This window comes from Terrapene carolina, unplaced genomic scaffold, assembly GCF_002925995.2.
Source record: "Terrapene carolina triunguis isolate 2854851 unplaced genomic scaffold, T_m_triunguis-2.0 Scaffold58, whole genome shotgun sequence".
NCBI lineage: Eukaryota > Metazoa > Chordata > Testudines > Emydidae > Terrapene > Terrapene triunguis.
The window spans coordinates 70229597-70238830 of record NW_020664409.1 but is presented as its reverse complement, the minus strand read 5'-3'; positions in this window follow the sequence as shown (position 1 = coordinate 70238830).

Genomic DNA, 9234 nt, shown 5'->3' with positions numbered 1-9234 from the left:
CTACAAGCTTATAATATATGATTAAAGTGAATTGTGGATAGATTTTGTTCATACTGTGCACATGAAGCAATGGATTTTGCCTTATTTTAACACTTAAAAGTAAAGGTGAAAAAATCTTGTACTGTAATAATATCTGTGATTTAAAGTGACTGTTTGGTACAATAATTAGACTGAAAAATGAGGTAGTTAAATTGTTTTGACAGAAAGTCATCATCTAAACTTGAATCTGGCTTCTAGAACACAAGAAAAGTTGCCTATCAAAGATTTGTTCCAAAGTCTTGCTTCTACCATTCCTATTACAACCAGCTGCCTTGTGGTACTGTACAGAATATATCAAGATTTGAGTCATCTACATGTGCAGTGTTTCTTAAATCATGCATAACAAGCCCATATTTCCACTGAAGTATAGCAATTAAAAAAGACAGGCTAACAACGATGTGTCTTATGTTAATACAATGTCAAGTCTAGCAAATATAGTAAGTTGGGATCACTGTAAAAATGCCTGTTTTTTAAAACATCTGCATCTCCCTGGAATTGTTCCTCAAAGTCTGGCACATGATTTCAAGAGGTGCTGAAGACAACAGGAGTTGGTGATGGTCAAACCCTAAGTTTGCTTACTCTGGGAGATCATACCGGAAGAATAATAGCTAAAATATTAATTATACCTGGGGCTCCTGCATACTTTATTCAGACTCTATAAAGAAACCTATATAGAGGTAGTTAGGAAATAAAATATTGTAGTTACTAAAATGTTTAAATTATTTATTACTCAGTAACTAACAAAATAATCTACTAAAATATAACACTATACAATATGCAAGCAAATGTGCTATGTAAGATGAGTAGCTATAATATTTTGGAGTTTAAATATATACAATACATTTTACAAAATATGCTGTTACAATGGAGACCTCACCACAATATCTGCTACTAAATTGACTGAGAAGACCATTGTCTATGTGCATTTTAAAGTGTATAGTTTAGTGAAGTATAAAACAGCAAAGTTCTATTGTACTTTGGAAAAAAAATGTTGTCTTCATTACCTTTAAGTCCGACACTTCAATTATATGCATTATAAATAAATTCCTTACTTATGAAATTGATCTAACTAATTAAAGCTAGGAGGTGCCAAAACACTCCCCAATCTTGGCCTACAACACAACGTGATAGTCTATCCCCTGGGGGGAGGGATAGCTCAGCAGTTTGAGCATTGGCCTGTTAAACCCAGGGTTGTGAGTTCAATCCTTGAGAGGGCCACTTAGGGATCTGGGGCAAAATCAGTACTTGGTCCTGCTAGTGAAGGCAGGGGGCTGGACTTGATGACCTTTCAGGGTCCCCTCCAGCTCTATGAGATAGGTATATCTCCATATATTATTATAATCTCCTAAACAGAAATAGTTAATAATGCACAATTGACATCTGTGATAAAGGACCACTACACAGAGTAAAGAGAAACCAAGCTTTTCACTGGTCACTTAATAAGGATTTGAACATAGATCTTGAAGTGAGAGATTTGTGCATTCATTCACTGTTGCACATAGGCCTGACATGTTCTGTTTTGAAAGACAAGCTGGCTGAGGTAAATATCTTTTATTGGATCAACTTGGTTGGTTAGAAAGACAACTTTTGAGTTTACACAGAGCGCTTCCTCAGGTGGAACAGATTGTTTAGCAGAAGTAGTTAACACATATTTCAAGGGCCCATTCAAGGTGAAGAGATCCATTAACACCTCTCCAGTCAGAGAGGGGGAAAGGGCATCTGGGCTGGGAGGGGTTGATAGTGGGTTATAGATTGTTGTAATAAGTAATAAAGTCAATGTCTCCATTCATTGCATGATTTTTAGTGTCTAGCAAAGTTATGAATTTATGCTTCCAGGCATGGGTGCTGGGGATGGGGCCACACCACCGGCATGGGTGGCAGGTATCATAAGCCTCTCCTCACCCAGGCCGTGGCCCTGTCCATATTGCACCCCAAGGCCCAGCCCTCACTTTCCACCCAAACGCCAATGAAAATTTAAAAAAATTTATGATAGCAACTCTCACACTGTGCAAAGGTCAAATATAGATCAGTTCACTATTTGCCAATGCTGCTTTCTTAGTAAGATGTGCTTAATATAACAAGACAAGCATGTATTTTCAAGAGCTAATTTAACTGACAAAAACTGCACTTAAGGAAGGACGAATGGTTGATTTCATTAGGCAAAACTAACTCTGTGTGATGAGAACTTCTGCACTGCATTGTTACTAGAAATCAGTACATCTTCCATCCTAAGAATTTTTTAGTGATATACACTGAAATAACATTCTTCTTAGGTGCCTAATAAGAGACTCAGAAATCCATAGTTAAGCACCTAAATATAAGTGGCCTGATTTTCAAAAGTGCTGAGCTCCTTCAAATCCCACTGAAATCAACAGGAATTGCTCTACACCTTGAAAATCAGGCCAATGTATTAAAACATCAAGAATCGTTTTATTTTACTGGATTATTGCTGCACATTAATATTTTACCTAAGACAGTGTAACACCGTAAAAACAACAGAGGGTCCTGTGGCACCTTTAAGACTAACAGAAGTATTGGGAGCATAAGCTTTCGTGGGTAAGAACCTCACTTCTTTAGATGCACCGTAAAAACAGGGATACAAGTTACAGCAAAACAGCTACATGAACTAATTCTACAGGAAAGAGAAGACTGATTTCAGAATTAGAAACCAGCTATATGCAAAAATGCTATTTAATACCAGCATGAGATGCAACCTGGGGTTAAAAAGTCAGTTTACAAATTACCTTCCACTTCAACTTTTGTATTTATTAAAGTGCTGTCAGTGCATACCAGGATGTAAAGAACAAAGAGGAAGACACAATCTCTGTCCAAAGAATTTAGAATCTAAAATGGACAGACAGACCCTAAAATAGAAATATCATACAAATGCAAGGAAGATTCTCAGACTGGTACACCACCACCAATGGTCTTAGCAGAACTTGTGTTATTCTAAAGGAGAGAATTCCTATATGCAACAAAAGGTAAACAGCAACTGTAATATCACAGTGAGGAACACTACAGGTCATCTCTATTCAGTCTTCATCTCTATTCAGTCTTCAATAGTAACTGCAATATTATTCTGCACTCCTTATTTCTCCACATAAGATATCTGAAATGGGTTTAATATATTATATAGTCTTATTTATGTGCACGCTGAACAATGCAATACAATACAATTCACTTTTACAGGGCATCATTAATGCACAAAATTATAAAAGGTTCATCAAGAAAGCAAATCACCTACTAAAGCAAACAGGAAAAACTTCAAGATACAGTTGAAGAGACCAGATTTAATTCTGGCTTGAAGAGGAATGATGAGTAATCATTGGCACGGTCTCTCCAGGTTGAGGATGAGTTCATCCCGAGGTCACAGGGCTGATCATACATTTCACTGACGTGATAGCTACTGTCCCCTAGAAATGTGATTTTACTTCAAAAAGTAGCTGTAACTTCACATCCAAGGCAGTTTGTCCGTCTCTGCAGCTCCCACTAGCTCCTTTCCTCTTCTCCAGTACTCCCAACGCTCATTACTTTCCTTTCTTGCTTCCTCCCCTCCCCTGCTTGCCTCTTTAGCTGTTGCTCCAGCTTCATCCCCATGCTGTTCATCCATTGCATAGTGTTTTTTTTCCTATTAGCCACCTGACTCATCCAGCTACCTCCTTTGTCTGCAGGGCTGGTTCAAGCAAATCTGGGGCCCCTAACAAAGTCATTCAATTAGGTCCCCAGCTAAAAGGCCTAAGGTCCAGCATATGACCTGATCAAACTTCCTATGCCATACCAGACATGGAGGGGTTTCATCAGTCCCAGAGGAAGCAGGGAATAGGCACTGTATCCAGAACTGATGTGTACATTTGTGGAGAGAGTTAAAAACACAGTGAATAGAGAGTTCTTGTTAAACAGGAAAAAAGTGTGGGAGCCTGTGATGTGCCTGAGCTCTAATACAGGAGAAAGCATCCTGCTTTTATAGGCATATGCACTAGTTACAATCCCCACAGAACACTTGGCAATAAGCGATTTGTGTTTCACACCATGCGGCACTGGAACATTGGCCGTAGATATCACACAAGCAGTAGTACCCTCTCACTATACCCTCATCCCTTCATGCCCTCTGCGGTTGTAGATTTGGCAGCACTGCCTGTATTACCCCTTCTCACCTACTTCACTCCCAGCTACCACTGATCTTTCCTACCCCAGAACCTTTGGGAAAAGATCCAGATGTGAAAGGATTAACTGTTTGATTCTATGAGACCAGACTTTCAGATATGACCCTTAGCATTAGGAAACAACTCTCTATGACAAAGAGTTGAGAAACAAGTGTGTGCTTAAGCATCAATAACATAATTCAGGGGTTGCTATTTATAACAACTGATAGCTAAAGAGAAGCAGAGTAGAAGAGAAATAAAATATAAACTTCAGATGGTCAAAGTTCAACTGTTAGTCAAACATTCTTACCCTTCTCCTCTCTAGTCCTCGACAAGTCAGACACCTCCTTTACCAGAACGAGCAGGAATACAAGCAAAGACAGAATATACTCTTGTGGGAACAGTCCTGAAATAGTAGGAGGATGGATCAGAGCTAACCTTCCTTTCACTTCTAATGTCTAAGATTCTATTATACTTATTGGAGAGAACTTTATAAAGAGCCCTATGAAATGTACTGCATTCTTTATAACAATACATATTGTTCTACTCATCTTATGCAGGCTTAATGCATAAATTGTATACATCTCATTAACAGACAAAGACATTTTAAATGAAGTAGCAAATATTCCCCTTTGTTTATTGAAACCTCTCTGCAACTTGAAGCAAATTTCATGGGTGAAGCCTAAGATAATATGTATAACATGCTCTATTTTCATTGTATAGGCTTCTCATTAAAGTTTAAAATGTGCCTTTTGTTTCTGCCACAAAACATGGCAAGACTGGAAAAAAAATTAAAAAAACATTTTGCTTTGTAGTCATTTTGTGATTAATTACTTGCTTAGTTATGGATCATAAACAGGTGCAGGAAGTTACTTGGGAAATAATGCCCATTTTTGTAGGTGACAAATGTTCAGTTACTAAATAAATACCTAATATATATTTATAAGCCAAATTATAATGGATCCCTCTTAACTCTTCTCATAGACTCATAGACTTTAAGGTCAGAAGGGACCATTATGGTCATCTAGTCTGACCTCCCGCATGATGCAGGCCACAAAAGCTGACCCACCCACTTTCCCTTATCTCAGCTGTTGAAGTCTCCAGATTGTGATTTAAAGACTTCAAGTCGCAGAGAATCCTCCAGCTTGCGACCCCTGCCCTATGCTGCGGAGGAAGGCGAAAAACCTCCAGGGCCTCTGCCAATCTACCCTGGAGGAAAATTCCTTCCCGACCCCAAATATGGCGATCAGTAGAACCCCGAGCATACAGGCAAGATTCTCCAGCCGGACCCACATTTTACCAGCGATGGCACGTTATTGCCTAATTGACTAAAATCACGTTATCCCATCAAACCATTCCCTCCATAAACTTATCTAGCCTAATCTTGAAGCCAGAGAGGTCTTTCGCCCCCACCGTTTCCCTCGGAAGGCTGTTCCAAAATTTCACCCCTCAGATGGTTAGAAACCTTCGTCTAATTTCAAGCCTAAACTTCCCCACGGCCAGTTTATATCCATTCGTTCTCGTGTCCACATTAGTACTGAGCTGAAATAATTCCTCTCCCTCCCTGGTATTTATTCCTTTGATATATTTAAAGAGAGCAATCATATCCCCCCTCAGCCTTCTTTTGGTTAGGCTAAACAAACCGAGCTCCTCGAGTCTCCTTTCATAGGAAAGGTTTTCCATTCCTCGGATCATCCTAGTGGCCCTTCTCTGTACCCGTTCCAGTTTGAGTTCATCCTTTTTAAACATAGGAGACCAGAACTGCACACAGTACTCCAAATGAGGTCTCACCAGCGCCTTGTATAACGGAAGCAGCACCTCCCTGTCCCTACTAGAAATACCTCGCCTAATGCATCCCAAGATCGCATTAGCTTTTTTCACAGCCACGTCACATTGCCGGCTCATAGTCATCCTGCGATCAACCAGGACTCCGAGGTCCTTCTCCTCCTCCGTCACTTCCAACTGATGCATCCCCAGCTTATAACTAAAATTCTTGTTAGTCATCCCTAAATGCATCACCTTACACTTCTCACTATTAAATCTCATCCTATTATTATTACTCCAATTTACAAGGTCATCCAAGTCTCCCTGCAGAATATCCCGATCCTTCTCCGAATTGGCAATACCTTCCAACTTTGTGTCATCCGCAAACTTTATAAGCCCACTCCTACATTCGGTTCCGAGGTCAGTAATAAATAGATTAAATAAAATCGGACCCAAAACAGAACCTTGAGGAACCCCACTGGTGACCTCCCTCCAACCTGACAGTTCACCTTTCAGTACTACCCGCTGCAGTCTCCCCTTTAACCAGTTCTTTATCCACCTCTGGATTTTCATATCGATCCCCATCTTTTCCAATTTAACCAATAATTCCTCATGCAGTACAGTATCAAACGCTTTACTAAAATCGAGGTATATTAGATCCACCGCATTTCCTTTATCTAGAAGGTCTGTTACTTTCTCAAAGAAGGAGATCAGGTTGGTTTGGCACGATCTGCCTTTCGTAAACCCATGTTGTAATTTGTCCCAATTGCTTCTGATTTTATCAGGTTAAAAAAAAAACCCAAACAAAAAAAAACCTTCAAGGACATGTACACGTAGCTTTTTCAGTGCTAAAATTGTGTCAGGGCTGAGACTAGGTGGGTCAAAATGGGCCCTCTGTCTGAAGGAACTTCCTCTAGTTCCAGCAGCTGAATGCCAGTATTGGTCTGCAATTTAGAGATGAATAGGGAGATGGAGAAAAGACAAAGGTTTTCTTTCTTTTTGGGGGGGAGAGGGAAGGGGCAACCAGTAGAATTCATTCTAAACTGTAAAAGGATTCAGAATTCCTAAAATAAGTCTGTGTGTATTCACCACACTTTGCTATGAAAGTGATACACTTCAGATTTGACTTGCGAAGAGTTCACTTTAAAAAAAGCAAACGTAAATAGGCAGGGTAATTTTATATTAGTGTGATAAGCTGAAAAGAAATGTTCATGCTGTGTAAAATTCAGATCATGGATTTCTAGCGTTCATGAGCTCTGGTTCTGAGGACATACCTGTCATTGGAACCATTTTAAGACTGGAATTGGACTAACAAGGTTAAATCTAAATTTTTTAAAAAATGTGTTATTAATTTGTATTATGATAGCATTTATAGGCCCCAACTAAGATTAGTGATCCATTATACAAACACATAGTAACAGGCAGTCCCGAAGATTTTAATATTTAAATAAGACAGAAGGTAGGAGAAAGGAGGTATCACTATTCTCATTTTACAGATAGGGAACGGAGGGGAAAAAAAGTTTAAGTCACTTGCCCAAGGTCACACACAAATTTGTGGCAGATCCCTGAGTCCCAATCCAGTGTCTTAGTCACAAGATCACCCTTCTGATGATAAGATTTTTATATTCCATAGGATTTAAAAAAATCTTTGGAAAACCACAAAGTTTGATAAAAACAATCTCCAGTGGATTTCCATAGTGATTGTAACACAGATAAGCATCTGAATTTTTGGGAGTTCAGAGAAACATCACCTTTGGAAGTTCATCCATCAGTTGTAAATATTAAAAATGACAATTATAAATAAGAATTTGTCCTGCATTTGGAAGGAGAAAGGTTAAACCTTCTGTCATGAATGTCACCCGCAGAGACTGGTGTGAAGCAACAAGCCATGTTTTATCTAATTTGTCATCCAGAGAATAAATGTAGTTAGGTAAGGAAAACCTGTCTCGCTGATTCGGAGAAAGCAATCAGGTAACATATAACTGACTCTCCTCAAGAGCCAGAAAAAATCCAGAGACCTGAAAAGTTTGGACACAGATCCAAGAGATACCCCAAATTCTGGTAAAAGGGAACTGAACTGTTCCTTTTACTCCTGGCCTAGAGGGCACTGAATTGTTAGTGTTTTCCTTGCTAGAGGACTGAGCTGCTTCCATTTCCCTGGATCTGAGACACATTTTGAGGTCTGAGGCCATGTCTACACTAGCACTTATGTCAGCAAAACTTTTGTCACACAAATAGCATGACAGACAGGAATGGTGGAGCCTTGTTTCTGCCCTAAGTGATATCAGACAATAAGTAAAGGATTCCAAATCACAATTGCACCGAAGGAGCTACTAGTCTCTCTCTTTTCAGGAGCATTTACTCAAAACTTTTGAGGGAGCAAAAATATATATAAAGAAAATATGTATATATTCAGGAAGGCAAACTCAGTCTTCAATGCAATTTTTAATATCAATTACAACAGATGCAACACAGACTGAAAAATGCCAGCAAAATCCAGATTCCAACTAGTACTGTAGTCAGTCTTTAACTTCTGTGTGAGATGTACCTTAGTACTCCCTATCCATTTACACTCTTTCTCCCAGCAACAGTATTAGGCCCCAATTCTGCAAAGACTTATGCATGTTCCATTCCTCATGGTAGTAAAGCAAAGCACATGTGTAAGTGTTTGCAGGGTCGGGAACTAAAACTGGAGTGCAAAGCTTACATCTTAATTTCGTAGTTTCCATCAGTTTGTTTATCATCTATATTTTCAGTAAAACATTCCAGAAACATTACTGGAATTGAAATTATGATTAAAAATATGCAAATATCTGAACAACTGAGAAAAAAACACTGAAATATAGGTTTGTCTACATGATGTTTTGATGTACACCAGCTGGGATGTAAATTCTAGCGCTCATCAGTATGTCACGCACTAACTGACCTATATGGATCCTGCTAGCACGCACTAAAGGTTCCCTACTTCCTGTAAACGTAGTACTGTTTGAAATGGGACTATGTTAATGGAGACTAGGGAACTTTTAGTGTGCGCCAGCCGGGTCCCACATGGACCAATTAGTGCTGGTGCACACTAGAAATTACACCCCAGCTGGTGCACACTATCACACCATGTAGAACAGCCCACATTAAAACAAGCTGAGAAGGGGAACTAATTCCACAGCATGGCATAGACATTTTTACTCAAAGCTGTAGAAAATTTTATGTACCTAATCAAAAGACTTCATTTGTCTATGGGAACAAAACAGTCAAATTAAGGGGTAAGTATAAATGACTCATTCAAAACATA